Below are 12,698 nucleotides of genomic sequence, written 5' to 3' on the forward strand. Positions count from 1 at the left end.
ATTTTTCAGCTACTTATTAGTGATATTGCTGGATTGTATGGTATTTCTATTTTTAGTGCATAAATCCATTTAAACAAAAAATAGAAGTTCTGAAACCACAAAGAATAGAAAAACATATTAAAAACTTGATGCGTTTATTATAATTGAACTTTTAAGTTAATGAATTTGTTGCTAGCAGTTAACTTTGAGGAATGGGAATGAGGGAAGGAGCCAGAGTACTATTAGTTTATACTCATTGCCCTTTTGTAATATTTGAATTTTTACATTTATAACTTTTTAATTTAAAAATATTTTTAATTTAAAAATTATAACTTAACAGATGTCCACTTCAACTGGATTTTTTTCAAAGATTTATTTATTTATGCATACAGAGCTGGGGTACAAGCCAGAAGTGTAGGGGCGGTGAGAGGCTTCACCAGAGACAGAGCTGGGAGCAGAACAGGCAGATCCACGAAGTACACTGCTAAGGGGAGCAGCGGGTGGGTCAGGAGAGGCCTGCCATGCCATGTGGTCACCTCCAGGGTGGGCGGGGAATGAACTCCTGCTGAAGTGGCTTCAGCTTCTCAATGATGTGCTTTAACCCCCTGCGCCACCAGGGATGCCCTTCAACTGGGTGTTTTTTTTTTTTAAAGATTTATTTTATTTGTACATACAGAACTGGGGTACAGGCCAGAGGCTCAGGGGCGGTGAGAGGCTTCACCAGAGACAGAGTGGGAGCAGAACAGGCAGATTGACAAAGTACACTGCTGAGGGGAGCAGCGGGCGGGTCAGGAGAGGTCTGCCACGCCATGTGGTCACCTCCGGGGCAGGCGGGAATCGAACTCATACAGATGTGGCTTTAGCTTCTCAGTGCAGTGCTTTAACCCGCTGCGCCACCAGGGAGGGCCTCAACTGGGTTTTTAATATATCCATTTAAATCCACTCCTTCCTGAAATCCTGTGAAATGACAGCAGAGGAATTCAAAAGTATAAAAACCCCATGGGAAAAAGTAAGAAGACAAAGGTAAAAAAAATCAAAACATAAATGTAAGAAGCTCCAAAGCAGATAGGCAATTGAGGCACTTTTAAATAAGCTGGTGCCTAACCCCAGCCCCAGAAATTCCAAGTGTAGAGTCTAATCTGGGGTTTGCCTCCATAATTCTTGACAGCTCCCCTGGTTATTTAATGGGAGCTCAGGGGAAAGGCCAGGAAGCGCCCAAGTAGTGAAGGTAGGTGGTTTGAGAACAGTGGTCTCAGCCACATCAGAATCAGCTGACTATACCCTGGATCATACCCTGGACCCAAATCCTTTTTCATGGATCCCAATCAGAGATATTTATAGCTCATGGGGGGATTTTAATGCTCAGACAAAATGAAATACCTCGATTTCAAGTTAAAGAATTTCACTTGAACTGCGTTTTTCCAAATTTCACATAGCTTTGTTTTTCTTCGTGGTAAAAAGGTATTTTTCCTTCTTAGCCACAACTATTATCTGATCTACCTACCTCAGAGGTTCCTTAAAGGATGAAGTGAGATGGTGTGTGTGCTTTGGAGATGGAATATTGCTGTTCAGGGGTGTTCCACTGCACTGAGAAAAAAAATCCAAATTCTTTCCTCCCTCACCCTGTATGGCCCATGGTCCCACTCTCTCCAGCCATTGGGGAAGGAGGTCCACAAACTCAGGTTTTAGGGACTCCAGCCCACCCCAAGCCAAAGAGTTCCAAGACACCAAGGACTGCAAATCCCATAATGTCAGCTCCTCCGAAAGGAAAATCTTGGGGACTGAGGGTGGAGTTAAACAGCCAGGCTTTGTATGTAACCAGACATGTGGGCCGTGGAGGTTTGTTTGTGCTGGCCTTCAGTGTGCTCTTGGAACTGGTAGAATGTATTCACCAATTTACTTCTCTCTCTCCCTGCGTTATTCTTCTCTTCATTTCCCCTTTTGGTAAAAAAAAAGTCTTTATTAACTTTTTGTGTTTGCCTCCAGGTGGGCCTCATTATAAGTCTTTTTTTTCTTTTTTTTTTTTTAAGATTTATTTATTTATACATACAGAACTGGGGTACAGGCCAGAGGCTCAGGGGCGGTGAGAGGCTTCACCAGAGGCAGAGTGGGGAGCAGAACAGGCAGATCGACAAAGTACACTGCTGAGGGGAGCAGCGGGCGGGTCAGGAGAGGTCTGCCTCGCCATGTGGTCTCCTCCGGGGCAGGTGGGAATTGAACTCATGCGGAAGCAGCTTTAGATTCTCAGTGCAGTGCTTTAACCCACTGCGCCACCAGGGAGGTCCCCATTATAAGTCTTTTTTTAAGTGCAAGAGTGAGAACCCACACTCAGGCCAACCTATTTCACATTGGGTTTCACATTGGGGTTGGCCTATAACACAGTCTTATTTCCCATCCTCCTCTCCACTCCCTTACTCTGTTCTAGTCACATCAGCTCCCTCCTTATTCCTCAGTCTGCCAAACTGGCTGCTGTCTTGAAGCCCACTTATACTTCTTATTCCTCCTTATCATTGACGATCTCTTCTATCCCTGCGATCTGTTCTCTGCTCCAGCATCCTCCATCCCTGATGACCTTTACCTTACCACCTCCACCTCTCCACGTTCCATGAGTTACTTTCTATATCCCCTTCCACTGCTTTATTTATTATAATACTCATCAATATTTGAAGCTATATCATTCACTTCTTGATGGCCTTTATCTGTCTCCTCTACTAAAATATAAGTGCCATCTGAGCAGGAATTTCAATCCACAGTACATGGTACAGAGTATCTAGTAGGTCTAAAAATACAACAATGAGCAAAACAGACAAGATTCCTTCTCTTAGAGAGAATCATTTGCCTGGGGTGGGGGATGAGGAAACCATCAATAGACAAGAAATAACAGTATAGTTGCACGATGGAATAAACCCTGTGAAGGAAAGACCGGAGATAGCCCTCTCTGGGGAAGCTGCGACCTGGGGAAGGAAGAAAAGCAGCCTTGGGAAGAAACGGAAGAATGTTCCAAGCAGAGGGAACAAGTGCAAAGGCCCCGGGGTAAAAAAGAGCTTGATATGTTAGAGGACTGAAAGGGACCCAGTGTGACAAAGTCAGGGAAAGTGGTGTGGAGGAGGAAGGAGAAGCAGGTTGGGACTCAACTACACAGGGCCTTGGAGAGCTCATCAGTTTGGATTTTAGTCCTGTGGACTAGGAAGTCATTGCAGGTCTTACATGATCAGGGATATGAGCAAAAACACTAAGAAAATGCAGCTGAATAACCCAAGCCACGAAGAGAAACAACTCACTTAGAACAGAATCTGCTAGAATCGCAGTGGTGTTTCTAGGGTTGGCAAATTGAGTGTTTAGAAGAGTGTCCAAGAGAGGTTCTTGTGCAGCATGCCATGGAAGAACACACACCAACCAAACAGGAAAAGCAGAGAATCCGCAGGACGTGCTTCTTCAAGGCAAGAAGAAAAGATCACTGCAGAGGAGGTAATAATGGATCTGTTTCATGTGCAGGGAGGAGAAACCTGAGGGCCAGGGGGAGAAGAAGCTGGAAAGTTCCTCAATTTTGTTTTCAGCTGATCCCAAAGGGGAGCAACCCCTTGCTGGGGTTGCATCCATAGAAGTATTAGCAGTAGGAAGATGGAGCTGCAGGCCTGTGTTTGCACTTTCCCGGGAAAAAGAATGTCATAGCAGGACAAAGGTAGTCAAGTCAGACCAGGGCCAGGTCAGAGTCCAGCTATCCCAGAGGACAGCTTGGTATTTGCCAGAAGACTAGCAGGACAATTGTATGGGAGGAATTGTATGGGAGGAGCTGGAGAGGGAGAGCAAGTCCTACTGACTCCGGACACTTCCAGGTGTCAGTGACCATGACATGGAACCCAGCTTGGCTTGCCCCATGAGGTGGTCACACTGGCCTGTTCTTGATGGGAAGGTAAAGGGATTTTGTTTGATACCTGGGAGAGTGACCAAACATGAATCCAACATGAATAATTTCATGAAGAAAAGAGGTGGGGATGGGGGGATATGGGACCTGGAATAATATCTTTCTCTGATAGACCAAGCGATCCAGCAAAAGGCACGTGACCCAAGTCACGTGTCTGAGAGAAGAAATGTGAGCCCTGGAAAGGGAGAAGAAAAATTCCTTGTGAAAGCCAGACAATACACCTGACAGTAAGGATAAAAGCCATATGAATTGTCTCCAGAATTTAAATATATTTAAATTTATTTTAAATACGTGAATAAATTTAAATCAACCTATCAGACATGTATATTTATATATGCAAATAAATGTGTTATCATCCACATATATGTGTGCTATCATTTCTCATTTATATAATTATTTGAATATATATATATATATAAAATAAAAAGTGCCAGATGCTAGTCTAAGTGCTTTGAATATGTTCTTATATAATTCTCATGAAATACAAGATAGGTATCATTATTTTCCCTATTTTAGAATTGAGCAAACTGAGGCATAGAAATTGAGCAAACTGAGGTTAAGAAATTTGATGTTTAAATCTCTTAGTAAGAGCAGAGCTGCAATTCCATCCCATGAGATGACTCCAGCACCCACACTCCGGAATGAGCAGTGGGTTGTTCATTCTAGTACTTAGAGGGGCAAGCCTTTGCGGCAACCCTCCAGGGCCAACACAAAACTCTCAGGCCAACACCCTGAGTTCTTTGAGCAGTTTCAACAGCAAATGGGCTCAGCTCACTGAGCTACTTACTGGGTAGCTCTCATATTAGCTGGTGGGGCAACTGGCCATCAAGCTGCTCTGCTGGATCGTAGGCCAGTCATTTTCCCTTTTCAAAACCCTCTTATGCAGAGTAAAGGGAATTTATGGGCAGAACTCTCTGGGCCTTTCTAGGGCTCACACTCCACAATCTTTGAGTCTATGAACCATGTACTACCTCCTATAGGTTGACCCTGACACATGCGAGTCAGCCTGTGTGCACGGTATCCCCTGGTTCCTCCCATCCCTCTCTCCACTCTACTCTGCCCTGCTCTATGCACCAGGCTGATGGACGCAGGCTGCTCTCCTAGGGCACCCCATCCTCTGTCTTCTAGTTGAGTTTGACCAGTTTGGTAAGTACAAGCAAGCATGAGGAGCTGGAAGGTGGTTCGCATGGGTGAGTGCGCATGCCCATACCTACGGGAGCCTCCCTGCCCTTCCTGTGGTTGGGCACTTTGCACTGTGGTTGGGCTCTCTCCTACCACCACTTCTGTCCGGCCACTTCTTTTTATTTATTTTTTTTTAAGATTTATTTATCTATGCATACAGAACTTGGGTGCAGGCCAGAGGTGCTGGGGCAGTGAGAGGATTTACCAGAGACAGAGTGAGGAGCAGAACAGGCAGATTAATGAAGCACACTGCAGTGGGCGAGACAAGAGAAGTCTGCCATACCACATGGGTTACCTCCCTGTCTGGGGATCGAACTCGTGCTGCAGTGGCTGAGGCTAGCTTCGTAGTACTGTGCTTTAACCTGATGTGCCATCAGGGAAGGCCCTTGTCTGACCACTTCTGCCCTAGCACTACCTCTTACTGGGCTTCAGGAACACCATTTCCACACCTTGCCCTTTCAGCCTAAGGGTTATGACAACTTCCTGCTGCCCTAGAGCTCAGATGCTTCCCTACCACTTGTTTTTTCACTAACCCACCGAAGCTCTCCTGGTCATTCTATTCATTCAACATGCAGCATCTAGGCCCTGAGCAGGCCCTCTGTTTCCTGTAGGGCCCTGACGACTGAACCCTCCTGTGGCTGAGGTGGCTTTCCTCCTTGTAATCATTATCATCACATTGGAAATCTCCCCACAGGTCAGGAACCAGCCCAGGAATCCCAGGTCCTCTTTCAAAGTGGTGCAGAGTCCCCGCCATGCCCTACCATCAGCAGGGAACCTAGGCTCAGGGTGAGGGCACAGGTTTCCCCAACCCTCCCATAGTGCCGGGAGCACCGACACCCATGTTCTGTAGCCAACCCTGTAAAACTCTCAGATCCTATCAGAGAGAGTCAATATGGAACCCAACAGACCTGGGTCGAAGTCCTAGCTCAGGTACTTGCTGGCTGTGAGATTTCCCTGTGCTTGAGATCCTCAGCAGTAAGTTGGGGATAACAACATGTGTCGCTCAGACTTGCTGCTAGGATTGAGTAAGACCACCTGACTCAAGGAAGGGCTGGCTACCATGTCAGGCACATTCTGTATAGGTGCTTGGTAAGTGTAATTTCCTCCTTCTATTAGGCAGTGGGAGGGAGAGAGAACTCTGAGAACATAAGAGTGATTTCTCCAGAAATGCCATACCACCTCCTTCAGTTTGCCAGTGGAATAGCCAGGGGTTGGTATGGTGGTAGATAGAAGCAAGGCAAAAAAAGAAAAGAACAATTCATCAGAAACCAAGCTTTTGTCAAAAAAAAAAAAAACAAAACTGAAACCCAACTGCAGCAAGCAATTAGGGAACAATAGCTAAATACTTTCTATAATTAGAGAGAGAAACCATTACAAGTGATCAGAGTGCCTTTGTCTGCACTGACCTTCTGCCCCCAAAGATCTTGGCTCACATGAGATGGAGACTGGGAGTTTTGTGTCCTTTTTAGTTTCCTTGACAAATTAAATCTCACACCGCCCTTCTGTTGCCAATAGAGGACAGAAGAGGTAGCAAGGACCTTCTCCCTAGGAAAGAAAGGCAATTGGAAGCATGACTCATGTCAAGGGCTAATGGATCCTGAAAAGAGAAGGGATCTTACAGCTTCCCCTGAGCACTACTCACACCCTGACCCTACTCTGCTGAGGGGCCGAGGGTGGGAGGAGGGGGAAGTTTCTGTAGGAAGAGAAAGCAGATGGGTTCTGGCATCCACCTACCATGCCCTTTTTGCTGAACATGAGAAGTGAATTCTTAACAATGAATTTTGTTAAAGGAGAGCATATTCCCACCAACTTCGGTGCCAGAGAATTGCTCCCTTAGCGTTGAGAGCAGGACTGAGCTGGCTTTCTCCCAGGCCCCCAGGCTCCAAACCTTTTCATTCTCCTCATGGCTAACTCAGCCTGTTGACACTTCTTTCTAAATACCATTCCAATCTCCCTTTCTGCCATCCTTGTCACCAGCATTGTCAAGCTCCCCACATATGTCTGACTTTTCCGTAGACTTCCATCTGGTCCCCTTCTTTCTCCTATCTCCTCCCCTTCGAAGACGTTCCATAAAACACCACCTAAAAGACTACATTCACAATGCCGTTCTCTACACAGGAACTTTCTAAACTATTGTAAAAGTACCCTGGTGGTACATAGATAATTTTAGGTGGTACCATACATGTGGTTCATATACTGCCCCGACCCCCATCATCAGGCTAGTACCCCCACCCACGCATTTGCTGTGAGTGTTGGTGCCTCATGGCTCATATCTGCCCCATCCTCTGGAAAACTTCTGGGACTGAGGTAAGCAGCCCCCCTAGAAATGTCTAGAAGGTCACCCTCTCACACATTCCCACATGTTTTCAGGGAAAAAATTCTGTTTCTTGAATACTGGGTGTGTAAACTGTCTCTCTTGTTTGTTTGTTTAAGATTTATTTATTTATGCATACAAGAACTGGGGTACAAGCCACCAGAGGTGTGGGGTGTGAGAGGATTCACCAGAGACAGAGTGGGAAACAGAACAGGCATATGGAATGAAATATACTGCTGAAGGAAGCAGCAGGCAGGTCAGGAGAGGTCTGCTGCACCATGTGGATCACAAAATCATGCTGTAGTGGCTGTGGATAGATTTATAGTGTTGTGCTTTAACTCGTTGCACCACCAAGGAGGGCTCTCCTTTCTATCTGCCAGTGTTTCTCAAAGGATAACTTTTAGGATCTGCTGCAAAAACATTTGGAAGATTTTAAAAATACAAACCTCAAGTCATACTCCCAAGTTCAGAAGGTCTAGAATGGGGCCCAGAAATGTGCATTTTGACAAGATCCCTAAATTATTCTTTTCTGCACCAGAAGGCTACGGGCCACTGATATGGTGAGTGAAGCACTCTATCTACACTAATTTTCCAGATTAATTAGTCCTTACCCAATTGTAACTCTTTAGATGTCTTACAGTTCTATGTAAAATACATTTGCTGAACAGAGTTTAAGGTTTTCTTTGCGATGGAGAGTTACGTCCATGATAGGGTGTGGACATTCCTGTTGAGCTGTATGGGATGATTTCCCCCTCCCTAAAAGGGCTGTGACCATTTTGTGGTCTCATCAGTGTTGTTATTCACTGTCCAGCATTTGGTATTCCTTTAACAAAATCATGTATTTACCACCTCCTAATACATAGTGTTCCACTGAAAGAGAACAGTTCCTTAGAGAAATGGCTTGTTCCAGAGCTAGGGTTGAAATGCAGAAGATGATCCTAGACTCTCTTTTTATACCAGAAAACGTGGAAGTTTGCAACTACATTTTTCTTTGAAATCTGTTCCACAGGGTAATCTAATAGATAATAAAGGGGAAATTCTCTTTTGCCGAAGTATTCTAGCTAACAAATAGAAAGAGAATGATAGAACAAGAACATCTGCCTACTTTTGAAAATGTTGAAATTTTCTAAATAGAATGTTCTGCAAGTTCATGGTTGAAAGTTGAGATTTTCAGAAAAGAAAAGAAAATTTAAATGATCCATAATCCTTCCCTGCAGAGATAATCACTACTATCATTTTATAGTATATCCTCCTAGCCTTTTAAATAATATATGGAATAGAAGTCCTGCTGTGAATATTTTTTGTAACCTGCTTTTACTTAAGATTATATGTTTTTCCTTGTTATTAAAAATTCTACATTATTCTCAATAGTAGCAATTTTAGTTCCCAACATTTACTTAATCAGAACTCTACATTTGCTACTAAAATTTTTGCTGTTATGATCATCCTTAAAAATCTTTTCTTGGGGGCACCACTTGTTTTTAAAAAGTAGATTAGTATTTAAATGTACATAAACCTTTTCAGGAATTAAATACATACTGGCAAACTATTCTCTACAAAGATTAAATCCATTTATGTTCCTGCCAGTAGTGAGGCCTCTAATTTTTTCCAATTTAATAAAGAATTCAATGATACAGAGCAATTAATAAGTGTGTTGGAGCCCACCTTTGAATCCTTTGAACTATGTGACATTGTGAGAGTGACTTAATATCTCTAGACCTGAGAAAAGAATAACAATGGGAAGTCATAGCCTTTGGATAAGATCATAAATACAATTCCTGTTTATCTGGAAACTTCTTAGCACAGCGCCTAGTTTGGTAAACATGAGTATAATGATCATCATCAATATTACTATCAATATTACTACTATTGCCTTATGATAGGAAACAATTCATAGTTTTGGGAACAGCCATTTTCATGAGAGGCCTTTATATTTGTATATGCATTCAATTCAGTATTTAAGATAAATTTTAGATAATTAGGATGCTTTTGGCTGCAGCCAAAAGAAACCCCAAGTCAAGCTGATGGAGCTGTAACATGCAGAGAGAGGACAAATTCAGAAGACACAGTCTGAGGCTGTTCCAGTGACGCCCTTAGCTCTGACCTCCTCTGACTGCTGTTTTCAAGCCCATCCTGATGTCCTTGAATAAGACAGCTGTCAAATAAAAAAAAAGATAGTAAGTCTACATTTCTACATAGGTGGAAAAAGAAAGAATTCCTGCCCACTACCATCCAATTAGATTGTGAGGTATGTACTGATTGGAAACACAGTGTTGTTTTATTTTATATTAAGCTGGCTTAGTTTGGTTTTTTGGTGGAAGTTGAGCAGATTCTCAAAATGAAGGGCAAAAATGAGGAGCACAAGATGAAAAAACTTACTACACCAGGGATAGAGTAAGAGCCCCCAAGTAGATGTCGACGAATGTCAAGGAGCTATTTGCTCGATGACAGAGGGACTCCAGATAAGCAAGAAAACAAATGCAAACATAAATGGTGGCTCTCCCTGGTAGCTCAGCAGGTTAAAGCACAGCACTGCAAGCTAGCTGCAGCTGCTTCAGTGCGAGTTCGATCCCAGCCCTGAAGATGATCCACATGGTGCTGCAGACTCCTCCCATCTCTTCCGCTGCTCCCCTCAGCAGTGTTCTTCTCGATCTGCCTGTTCTGGTCCCCCACTCTATCTCCATTGAATCCACTCACCGCCCCTGCATCTCTGGCTTGTACCCCAGTTCTGTATGCATAAATAAATAAATCTTTTTTTTAATGGCACTGCTAGAAATGAATATCCACATGGAAACAACTGAAATTACACTCCTATCTCATATAATACATCATGGTCAACTCCAGATGGAAATGATCTAAACGTAGAAGGAAAACTACAAAACTTTTACAGTATAGGAAATCATGTAAGATCGTGGGACAGGGAAGAGTTTCTTCCATAAGATATAATGAACAATAGTCACAATAGAAAAGATGAATGATTTGCTTACTTCAAAATGAAAATTTTCTGTTCATCAAAAGATTGTCGAGTGGAAGATACTTGCAGTCAACAAAGGACTAATGTCCAAACCCTCAGAAATAGACAAAAAAACAAGATATATGACCCAGAAAGAAAAGGAGAAGACATTTGAACAGGACTTCACGAAAGAGTAAATCAAAGGTGTACCCCACATCAGGGACCAGGGAAATATAAACTGAAATCGATGTCATCTTTCTATACCAAATGTAAAATGTTAAAAGAAGACTTAACAGGGGTTGGAGGTAGGAATATAAAAGAAATTAATCACGCTGAAAAATGGACTGGCATTAGCTGGAAGTAGAAAGATTCCTATACCTATGACTCAGCCATCTGCTTCTAGATACCCTAGAGAAGCAGATGTGCAAATATTGAAATACTTGAATTCAAATATCCAAAGCTGCATTATTCATTATTAACTACAAATTAGAAACAACAAATGTTCATCAACAGCAGAACAGATAAATCTTGGACAAGTTAGCCATTACCCTCTTCAATAAAAGTAATAGAGATAACAATTATTTAGCCTGGTTTGGCTAAAACAGGACACATGTGTGCTAACTACTATTCTAGCATTTTAATACTAGAGTTTCAATAAGCTTTATAAAACACAGTCATGTAGAATTTCAATAACCTTCATAAAGCAATAATACAGGGTTGACGATGTGCCAGTTACCATTCTAAATAGGTTTCATAGATTTAGTCATTCAGTCTTCACATTTAACCTCTGCAAGTCCAGTCATTAGACCCATTTTTCACAAGAAGACACTGTGGGTGCAGTGAGCAGGGGTGGGGGTAGGGCCCACAGTCCCTCTGAGCAGGCCTCCTTCTGGAGATGGCTGCCATAGGAGAATGTAGGCTGGGTTGCCAGCTGGCCTGGTTGTCAAAGGACGCAAGGCTATACCTTTACAGAAACCTACACACTGATTCCAAAGTTGTGAGGCACACGGGGGACAAACAGAACACTTCTGAAGCCAGATTCAGCCCACAAATCCCAGAACTACAGACCTCTTGATCTTTAGAATGCACACTCTTCGGTTTTCCTCTGAATTTCCACAAATTAGCAAAGGTCTGGAACGGAGGCTTTTTTTTTTAATCAACCTTCACATGGATGGGAAGTTACTCTTATTTGTTTGTATGTTTTTTCATACACTGTTGTTCATTTTTGTACAATATTTGATTTTTCCTCTCAGATGTAGTCCCCATATTCCTCCCACCATCGTGAGGAGTTTTTGAAGAAAACAGCTGATGTATGCTGAGTTTTCACCATGAGTCAAGCTCTCAGACACATAACAGTCATTCTCTCCTGTCATTCTCACAGCCAAGTTAGTTAGGTTACAGAACTAGGATGTAAGGCATCCTAGTTTTGTTTAACTTCAGATTTCTTAGACGCTTTCACTTGAAAAGCTGTATGGAATAATGGTTAAGTTCATATTATTTTAGGTTTAAGTTTAAGTTCCATTTTGTTGTTTCAGCAATTTATATAATAGCTCTAAGCTACCCTTTCCTAATCTAAAAAATGGGATCCTAAGTTAACTTTACTCCTACAGTTTAAATGACATAAACCGGCACAGAGGCGTTCCCAACAAGCAACTATTCTTATTGTCCTAGTATTTTCCCCCTTAGAGTTGTTAAATCAGAGCCATCCATACCCACTAAGCTTCTTAGTCCACAGTCAGGCATATTCTGGTGAAATATCTTGTTACTTGGAAAAGACAAAGAGAAATGTAAGGAGCCACTTCAGATATCAGATGGTTGCCTTCGAGCTGACTGAACAATTGATAGGAATGAAAATGATCAAAACAAATGCAAGTGCTCAAGGCAAGGGGCAAATTGTTCTTCTGCCAGACTGTTCAACAGAAAAAGGGAATAGTTATCTTGGGTCTAAAGCATCATCCCCACTGGAGCCGAGTGTTTCAAATCCCCTTAAAGTTAGAGCCAACTTTCAAAAAGAATAATTAAATCTAGAAAGAAATGGGGTCACTAGGTCTCGCAGTGATTTTAAATGGAAAGTCTCAGAGCTTAAGGATGGAAGTAATTGGCAGTGAAGCTGCTTTCTTGTTTCAGCTCAAAGAACTCCATCCCAGGAAGGAGGCAGAAGTGCCAAATACAAGTAGACCCTAACTTTAAGTCATCGTCAGTCCAAAAAGTTGATTCTGATCGTCAATTGACTGACACACTCCAGAATATTTTGGCTTGCTTAGTAAGAATAAGAGATTGCATTCATGATACCAATGAAATAAAATACCTAAGAATCAATATCCTGAGAGATATATACAGTCCAT

This window comes from Condylura cristata, unplaced genomic scaffold (assembly GCF_000260355.1).
Source record: "Condylura cristata isolate star-nosed mole 26May11 unplaced genomic scaffold, ConCri1.0 scaffold00013, whole genome shotgun sequence".
Taxonomy (NCBI): domain Eukaryota; kingdom Metazoa; phylum Chordata; class Mammalia; order Eulipotyphla; family Talpidae; genus Condylura; species Condylura cristata.